The sequence below is a fragment of the Leuresthes tenuis genome, unplaced genomic scaffold (assembly GCF_036924035.1).
Source record: "Leuresthes tenuis unplaced genomic scaffold, fLeuTen1.0.hap1 SCAF_23, whole genome shotgun sequence".
Classification (NCBI taxonomy): Eukaryota; Metazoa; Chordata; class Actinopteri; order Atheriniformes; family Atherinopsidae; genus Leuresthes; species Leuresthes tenuis.
In genome coordinates, this window is record NW_027325377.1 from 6,696,855 (window position 1) to 6,706,854 (window position 10,000).

General features: G+C 41.1%; 3 non-coding genes across 3 annotated transcripts; all 3 read right to left on the reverse strand.

The window, feature by feature from the left end:
* Positions 1–735: 735 nt before the first annotated feature.
* On the reverse strand, positions 736–808 carry trnar-ccu (transfer RNA arginine (anticodon CCU)). The gene has a single exon. It is a non-coding gene; the product is annotated as a tRNA-Arg (tRNA).
* Positions 809–2,529: 1,721 nt separating this feature from the next.
* On the reverse strand, positions 2,530–2,602 carry trnar-ccu (transfer RNA arginine (anticodon CCU)). Its single transcript has one exon. It is a non-coding gene; the product is annotated as a tRNA-Arg (tRNA).
* Positions 2,603–7,989: 5,387 nt separating this feature from the next.
* Positions 7,990–8,061, reverse strand: trnam-cau (transfer RNA methionine (anticodon CAU)). Its single transcript has one exon. It is a non-coding gene; the product is annotated as a tRNA-Met (tRNA).
* Positions 8,062–10,000: the final 1,939 nt, after the last annotated feature.

Here is a 10,000-nt window from a genome sequence, read left to right on the forward strand (position 1 = left end):
GCCTTTACTCTGATGGAAGAAGAAACATTACAAGGACGGTGTGTTGACGATGTGTTGATGGAAGTCAGCCGTGTCCCCTCAAATACTTGACTGTGTTCTGTTTGAATGTAGAAGTCCTTTCCCACCATACTACAATACAGAAATTTGACCTCTTTGATCTGCAAACTAATACTTATGTGATAACCACCATGGAAAAAATCACCACAAAAGACTCCGGTTAATGCCATAGAATTTTTTTTACGATTTCTTGGACATGCCCCGGAAAAGTCCCCAAATTCTTAAGTTCCACGAAAAAAGCACTGCATCGGTAATCGGAACAAGATGCCTTTTCTCTGATGGAAGAAGAAACATTACAAGGACGGTGTGTTGCTGGAAGTCAGCCGTGTCCCCTCAAGTACTTGACTGTTTTCTGTTCACAATTTCACAAAAGTATGAAAGACTTCAACGTTTGTACACGACAATTTTTTTTCCAACTTATTATATCTGAAAAGTGGAGTTCGAAAGACAGTCATGAGCACACCTAAATAGTTTGAATTGAGAGTATGCATTAAGGCTTTGAGAGTTGGTGAAGTGAGTATTTAGAACATGCTGTGAATGTTACATTATCTTTTTAAATGTTCTTTAATGAGTGAGATTGAGTTTGTTTTGAAAAGTCATACATAGCAGAGGATGGTTTCGGTCCATCGACCTCTGGGTTATGGGCCCAGCACGCTTCCGCTGCGCCACTCTGCTACACACCCCAGATGGGACTCGAACCCACAATCCCTGGCTTAGGAGGCCAGTGCCTTATCCATTAGGCCACTGGGGCTCAGTCTGGCTGTGGAGCAGTCGTTAGTATGCAAAATGACACTCCACTAGTTATGTTTTGGACATTGTTTGCTTTATCATTTGCATCGGTACAAGATGCCTTTACTCTGATGGAAGAGGAAACATTACAAGGTAGATGTGTTGATGGAAGTCAGCCGTGTCACCTCAAATACTTGACTGTGTTCTGTTTGAATGTGGAAGTCCTTTCCCACCATACTACAATACAGAAATTTGACCTCTTTGATCTGCAAAGTAATACTTATGTGATAAGCACCATGGAAAAAATCACCACAAAAGACTCCGGTTAATGCCATAGAATTTTTTTTACGATTTCTTGGACATGCCCCGGAAAGGTCCCCAAATTCTTAAGTTCCACGAAAAAAGCACTGCATCGGTAATCGGAACAAGATGCCTTTACTCTGATGGAAGAAGAAACATTACAAGGACGGTGTGTTGACGATGTGTTGATGGAAGTCAGCCGTGTCCCCTCAAATACTTGACTGTGTTCTGTTTGAATGTGGAAGTCCTTTCCCACCATACTACAATACAGAAATTTGACCTCTTTGATCTGCAAACTAATACTTATGTGATAACCACCATGGAAAAAATCACCACAAAAGACTCCGGTTAATGCCATAGAATTTTTTTTACGATTTCTTGGACATGCCCCGGAAAAGTCCCCAAATTCTTAAGTTCCACGAAAAAAGCACTGCATCGGTGATCGGAACAAGATGCCTTTTCTCTGATGGAAGAAGAAACATTACAAGGACGGTGTGTTGCTGGAAGTCAGCCGTGTCCCCTCAAGTACTTGACTGTTTTCTGTTCACAATTTCACAAAAGTATGAAAGACTTCAACGTTTTTACACGACAATTTTTTTTCCAACTTATTATATCTGAAAAGTGGAGTTCGAAAGACAGTCATGAGCACACCTAAATAGTTTGAATTGAGAGTATGCATTAAGGCTTTGAGAGTTGGTGAAGTGAGTATTTTGAACATGCTGTGAATGTTACATTATCTTTTTAAATGTTCTTTAATGAGTGAGATTGAGTTTGTTTTGAAAAGTCATACATAGCAGAGGATGGTTTCGGTCCATCGACCTCTGGGTTATGGGCCCAGCACGCTTCCGCTGCGCCACTCTGCTACACACCCCAGATGGGACTCGAACCCACAATCCCTGGTTTAGGAGGCCAGTGCCGTACCCTGGGTCTTTTTTGGCTGTAGAGCAGTCGTTAATATGCAAAATGACACTGCACTAGTTATGTTTTGGACATTGTTTGCTTTATTATTTGCATCGGTACAAGATGCCTTTACTCTGATGGAAGAGGAAACATTACAAGGTAGATGTGTTGATGGAAGTCAGCCGTGTCCCCTCAAGTACTTGACTGTTTTCTGTTCACAATTTCAATTTCACAAAAGTATGAAAGACTTCAACGTTTGTACACGACAATTTTTTTTCCAACTTATTATATCTGAAAAGTGGAGTTCGAAAGACAGTCATGAGCACACCTAAATAGTTTGAATTGAGAGTATGCATTAAGGCTTTGAGAGTTGGTGAAGTGAGTATTTTGAACATGCTGTGAATGTTACATTATCTTTTTAAATGTTCTTTAATGAGTGAGATTGAGTTTGTTTTGAAAAGTCATACATAGCAGAGGATGGTTTCGGTCCATCGACCTCTGGGTTATGGGCCCAGCACGCTTCCGCTGCGCCACTCTGCTACACACCCCAGATGGGACTCGAACCCACAATCCCTGGCTTAGGAGGCCAGTGCCTTATCCATTAGGCCACTGGGGCTCAGTCTGGCTGTGGAGCAGTCGTTAGTATGCAAAATGACACTCCACTAGTTATGTTTTGGACATTGTTTGCTTTATCATTTGCATCGGTACAAGATGCCTTTACTCTGATGGAAGAGGAAACATTACAAGGTAGATGTGTTGATGGAAGTCAGCCGTGTCACCTCAAATACTTGACTGTGTTCTGTTTGAATGTGGAAGTCCTTTCCCACCATACTACAATACAGAAATTTGACCTCTTTGATCTGCAAAGTAATACTTATGTGATAAGCACCATGGAAAAAATCACCACAAAAGACTCCGGTTAATGCCATAGAATTTTTTTTACGATTTCTTGGACATGCCCCGGAAAGGTCCCCAAATTCTTAAGTTCCACGAAAAAAGCACTGCATCGGTAATCGGAACAAGATGCCTTTACTCTGATGGAAGAAGAAACATTACAAGGACGGTGTGTTGACGATGTGTTGATGGAAGTCAGCCGTGTCCCCTCAAATACTTGACTGTGTTCTGTTTGAATGTAGAAGTCCTTTCCCACCATACTACAATACAGAAATTTGACCTCTTTGATCTGCAAACTAATACTTATGTGATAACCACCATGGAAAAAATCACCACAAAAGACTCCGGTTAATGCCATAGAATTTTTTTTACGATTTCTTGGACATGCCCCGGAAAAGTCCCCAAATTCTTAAGTTCCACGAAAAAAGCACTGCATCGGTAATCGGAACAAGATGCCTTTTCTCTGATGGAAGAAGAAACATTACAAGGACGGTGTGTTGCTGGAAGTCAGCCGTGTCCCCTCAAGTACTTGACTGTTTTCTGTTCACAATTTCACAAAAGTATGAAAGACTTCAACGTTTGTACACGACAATTTTTTTTCCAACTTATTATATCTGAAAAGTGGAGTTCGAAAGACAGTCATGAGCACACCTAAATAGTTTGAATTGAGAGTATGCATTAAGGCTTTGAGAGTTGGTGAAGTGAGTATTTTGAACATGCTGTGAATGTTACATTATCTTTTTAAATGTTCTTTAATGAGTGAGATTGAGTTTGTTTTGAAAAGTCATACATAGCAGAGGATGGTTTCGGTCCATCGACCTCTGGGTTATGGGCCCAGCACGCTTCCGCTGCGCCACTCTGCTACACACCCCAGATGGGACTCGAACCCACAATCCCTGGCTTAGGAGGCCAGTGCCTTATCCATTAGGCCAAAAATGGGGCAAAAGGGACTGCCCGAAAGGGGGGAAAAGGAAAAAAAGAGGAAGGAGGGGGGGAAAGAGAGAAAAAGAAAAGGAGAAAAAAAGGAGGAAAACGTACACTATATCCACTTTTCTCTATTCTCTTATCTTCTCAACATTGTTTACACACACCTCTGCACTTATTGCAAGGTTTATCATCTGTTTAATTTTCATGTTTCTTGTGGGATTCGAACCTGTATTGTGGCAACACCCCAACATACCACAGTGCTTTGGACGTTACTAAAGCCTACTGTAGGGGGCAGCACACAAAATGTGTATAACTGTAAATGTAAATAAGTCTCCCATCATTTTTCCCCTCTTTTTTTGGTACACTCAATTATTTGAGAGACTAGTGTTATGATTGGCTTTGATCTTAGACATTATAAATTCATATTCTGTATTTTCCTAAATGTTCCTAGCTGGTACTTTTCCACTCTGCTCATACTGCACAATCGATGACCTTAAAAGGGTCCAAGACTTTAGAATGACATAAAAAACTGGGTCAGACAAAATATCTCTAGTAGAGTAGATAGGTCTGGTACATTAGATCCACGCCTAAAACAGCACTCACACATACACACACATTGTTTCTCACATCAAAAGAACACAACAAGGACAGCAACTGGCCTGATCATGCCACTAAAAACTGGCCGATTATACTCTGACAAGTGTGAAAACAACTTCTGTGAGATAAAGCTGAATATAAATATGACATGTTTCCGGATATCGGGGCTTGGCCTGACGGATTTCCTGCGGGAGCTCTGGCACTCCGAGTCCAGCTGCAATATACTTTACTATGTGACCACTGATAAATACTTTTTTAATAAACGATTTCTCCAGCTTGTTCTTGGGCTTCCAATGAAAAAATCGGGCTAACACTAGCTATCTATCTGTATCACTATTTGTGCAACACAAGTGAATGAAACAAATTCCAAATTGAGCAAAGAAAGTATTTTTAAAAAATCTTTGGTTGAGACAAAGAGTGTTGGGTTTTATCAATAAATGTAAAATAATTCTCCAAGTAATTCTGGCTTCACTTTTGACAATTGCATTAAATGGATGTCACTCACACTCACTGTCGTCCTGTTTTGCAAAGGGAAATTAAATAAAAATGTGAAGGCTGTTCTTGGTTTAAGTAAAATTATCAAACTTTATTAACATTGTAACAATAATCACACAGTAACAGACGAGCAATCATCTGCGAACAGACAGACAGACACTTAATGTAAACTTAACGCCGCAGTTAAAACGCCGCATGAAATGGAAGCTGTCCAAGCGCACTGCAGACCTCCATGGGTGGAAGAGTTTGACCACTGAAGACACACCTGTGAAAAACAAAGTCAGCCGCTGCCCAATTGCCAGTACCCCTCCTCCCACAAGTGGAGTGGTAACAGTGTGTGTGTGTGTGTGTGGCACACAGTTTTTCAAACGTATATTTGATAAAGATTATTTTTACCCACCTGACTGGCTGCAGCAGTCCCGGTCAACATAGATGACCTCAGGTTCAGCTTGGCCCGCATTCTTGTATCGAGTGACGATGCCATGGCACAACTCTTCCAACCCTGCACCTTCACCCGTCGTCAGAACAGAGTTCAGAACCTGGCCAAACTCGTTGCCGATGTTTGTCATCCATGCAGCACTGTCCCCAATAGCGCCAGCCAGCTTCTTGGTGATCTGTAAAACAAACACTACTTTCAAACTGTTTGTTGTAATTATACACATGTGCGTGTGTCAAACCGACATTCACGCACTTGCACCTGTTATCATATTCCTCTTTTTTTTTGGGGGGGGGGGGGGGGGGGGGGCAATAAATATAGCTTTCGCAGTGATAACTACTAATACAACCGATTCTCCGCAACAACCAAAAGATTCATCGCACACAAGGCCTTGAAATTGATTTTGGTCAAGACAGACACATTTGATGACAATGTGGGGGAGGAGGTTTCAGAATATGAAGATCAAATTCAGAGTCTGACAGTGACTTTTAGAAGAGGATGACATTAATCATCAGCTATCTCCTAAATGAGAATGAACCACAGCTAGACAGCAGCAGGCCCCAGGACCAAGTGGTCAGCAGCCAAGCTGAGATTGAGATCTTACTTATGTTTTGTAAATGTTCAAAGTTGTAAAAAAGTTGTAAATGAATAATACATGATAGTTATACCAAAAAACCTTGTTGTTTATATTGCTTGAAATTGGGATGAAGTAAACATCTGTAGAGTATTTTAACATAAAATTGTTTGATTGTGTTGAATTAAAAACCCCAAAAATGCAGCGGGTCCACCAGACCAACAAACATTGCTTGAGTAACAAAAATATGACCAGAAAACAAGGGTTAATACATCTGGACACATCTGTCTGCTCTGCTCAAACACATAACCAGGCTCCGATACCAGAGTGGAGAAAACGCCACAGATAGCCGATTAATTACTATTGCACTGACGGACAATAAATGCAAAAATAGATAGTTCAAATCTTAAGGCTTTCCCCGAGGAATCGGCAGAGTTTATAAGGCAAATAAACAAAAAAATAAGTTACTATTTGTCTTCTGATTCTGTCATATCACTAACATCCCCACCGTCGCCACACAATGCTGGTATGAACAGCGACGCTATTACAGGCAGAACTTCCATTGGCAAAATGGCTACGTTACAAGGAAGTTGAAATACAACTTGGATAAAGTGCCGAGAGGACGGAAGATTAAATTGCATATTGTTTGTCCCACGGTTTAACATTCGGCTTATACATGGCGTTACTTTTATGAGTATTAATCAAGTTTACAAACCTTGTTCCCGTGCTTGTCACAAGTGTATGCGAAGAAAAATATGGCCGACACTCAAAAGCGTTAACCGCGCCCCCTTCGACGTCACGTCACGTGTCCCTTTTGCCCCATTTTTGGCTGTGTTCGGACCTGTGTTCGGACCTTGTTCGGACCTTGTTCGGACCTTGTTCGGACCTCGTTAGGAACTCTTTGATGTCGTTAGGAAAGTGTTCGGACCTTGTTCGGACCTGACAGAATGTGTTCGGAAGTGTTAGGACCTCTGAGGCAGTCCAAAAACCGGCGGGTACGGCCACTGGGGCTCAGTCTGGCTGTGGAGCAGTCGTTAGTATGCAAAATGACACTCCACTAGTTATGTTTTGGACATTGTTTGCTTTATCATTTGCATCGGTACAAGATGCCTTTACTCTGATGGAAGAGGAAACATTACAAGGTAGATGTGTTGATGGAAGTCAGCCGTGTCCCCTCAAATACTTGACTGTGTTCTGTTTGAATGTGGAAGTCCTTTCCCACCATACTACAATACAGAAATTTGACCTCTTTGATCTGCAAAGTAATACTTATGTGATAACCACCATGGAAAAAATCACCACAAAAGACTCCGGTTAATGCCATAGAATTTTTTTTACGATTTCTTGGACATGCCCCGGAAAGGTCCCCAAATTCTTAAGTTCCACGAAAAAAGCACTGCATCGGTAATCGGAACAAGATGCCTTTACTCTGATGGAAGAAGAAACATTACAAGGACGGTGTGTTGACGATGTGTTGATGGAAGTCAGCCGTGTCCCCTCAAATACTTGACTGTGTTCTGTTTGAATGTGGAAGTCCTTTCCCACCATACTACAATACAGAAATTTGACCTCTTTGATCTGCAAACTAATACTTATGTGATAACCACCATGGAAAAAATCACCACAAAAGACTCCGGTTAATGCCATAGAATTTTTTTTACGATTTCTTGGACATGCCCCGGAAAAGTCCCCAAATTCTTAAGTTCCACGAAAAAAGCACTGCATCGGTAATCGGAACAAGATGCCTTTTCTCTGATGGAAGAAGAAACATTACAAGGACGGTGTGTTGCTGGAAGTCAGCCGTGTCCCCTCAAGTACTTGACTGTTTTCTGTTCACAATTTCACAAAAGTATGAAAGACTTCAACGTTTGTACACGACAATTTTTTTTCCAACTTATTATATCTGAAAAGTGGAGTTCGAAAGACAGTCATGAGCACACCTAAATAGTTTGAATTGAGAGTATGCATTATGGCTTTGAGAGTTGGTGAAGTGAGTATTTTGAACATGCTGTGAATGTTACATTATCTTTTTAAATGTTCTTTAATGAGTGAGATTGAGTTTGTTTTGAAAAGTCATACATAGCAGAGGATGGTTTCGGTCCATCGACCTCTGGGTTATGGGCCCAGCGCGCTTCCGCTGCGCCACTCTGCTACACACCCCAGATGGGACTCGAACCCACAATCCCTGGTTTAGGAGGCCAGTGCCGTACCCTGGGTCTTTTTTGGCTGTAGAGCAGTGGTTAATATGCAAAATGACACTGCACTAGTTATGTTTTGGACATTGTTTGCTTTATTATTTGCATCGGTACAAGATGCCTTTACTCTGATGGAAGAGGAAACATTACAAGGTAGATGTGTTGATGGAAGTCAGCCGTGTCCCCTCAAGTACTTGACTGTTTTCTGTTCACAATTTCAATTTCACAAAAGTATGAAAGACTTCAACGTTTGTACACGACAATTTTTTTTCCAACTTATTATATCTGAAAAGTGGAGTTCGAAAGACAGTCATGAGCACACCTAAATAGTTTGAATTGAGAGTATGCATTAAGGCTTTGAGAGTTGGTGAAGTGAGTATTTTGAACATGCTGTGAATGTTACATTATCTTTTTAAATGTTCTTTAATGAGTGAGATTGAGTTTGTTTTGAAAAGTCATACATAGCAGAGGATGGTTTCGGTCCATCGACCTCTGGGTTATGGGCCCAGCACGCTTCCGCTGCGCCACTCTGCTACACACCCCAGATGGGACTCGAACCCACAATCCCTGGTTTAGGAGGCCAGTGCCGTACCCTGGGTCTTTTTTGGCTGTAGAGCAGTCGTTAATATGCAAAATGACACTGCACTAGTTATGTTTTGGACATTGTTTGCTTTATTATTTGCATCGGTACAAGATGCCTTTACTCTGATGGAAGAGGAAACATTACAAGGTAGATGTGTTGATGGAAGTCAGCCGTGTCCCCTCAAGTACTTGACTGTTTTCTGTTCACAATTTCAATTTCACAAAAGTATGAAAGACTTCAACGTTTGTACACGACAATTTTTTTTCCAACTTATTATATCTGAAAAGTGGAGTTCGAAAGACAGTCATGAGCACACCTAAATAGTTTGAATTGAGAGTATGCATTAAGGCTTTGAGAGTTGGTGAAGTGAGTATTTTGAACATGCTGTGAATGTTACATTATCTTTTTAAATGTTCTTTAATGAGTGAGATTGAGTTTGTTTTGAAAAGTCATACATAGCAGAGGATGGTTTCGGTCCATCGACCTCTGGGTTATGGGCCCAGCACGCTTCCGCTGCGCCACTCTGCTACACACCCCAGATGGGACTCAAACCCACAATCCCTGGCTTAGGGGGCCAGTGCCGTACCCTGGGTCTTTTTTGGCTGTAGAGCAGTCGTTAATATGCAAAATGACACTGCACTAGTTATGTTTTGGACATTGTTTGCTTTATCATTTGCATCGGTACAAGATGCCTTTACTCTGATGGAAGAGGAAACATTACAAGGTAGATGTGTTGATGGAAGTCAGCCGTGTCCCCTCAAATACTTGACTGTGTTCTGTTTGAATGTGGAAGTCCTTTCCCACCATACTACAATACAGAAATTTGACCTCTTTGATCTGCAAACTAATACTTATGTGATAACCACCATGGAAAAAATCACCACAAAAGACTCCGGTTAATGCCATAGAATTTTTTTTACGATTTCTTGGACATGCCCCGGAAAAGTCCCCAAATTCTTAAGTTCCACGAAAAAAGCACTGCATCGGTAATCGGAACAAGATGCCTTTTCTCTGATGGAAGAAGAAACATTACAAGGACGGTGTGTTGCTGGAAGTCAGCCGTGTCCCCTCAAGTACTTGACTGTTTTCTGTTCACAATTTCACAAAAGTATGAAAGACTTCAACGTTTGTACACGACAATTTTTTTTCCAACTTATTATATCTGAAAAGTGGAGTTCGAAAGACAGTCATGAGCACACCTAAATAGTTTGAATTGAGAGTATGCATTAAGGCTTTGAGAGTTGGTGAAGTGAGTATTTTGAACATGCTGTGAATGTTACATTATCTTTTTAAATGTTCTTTAATGAGTGAGT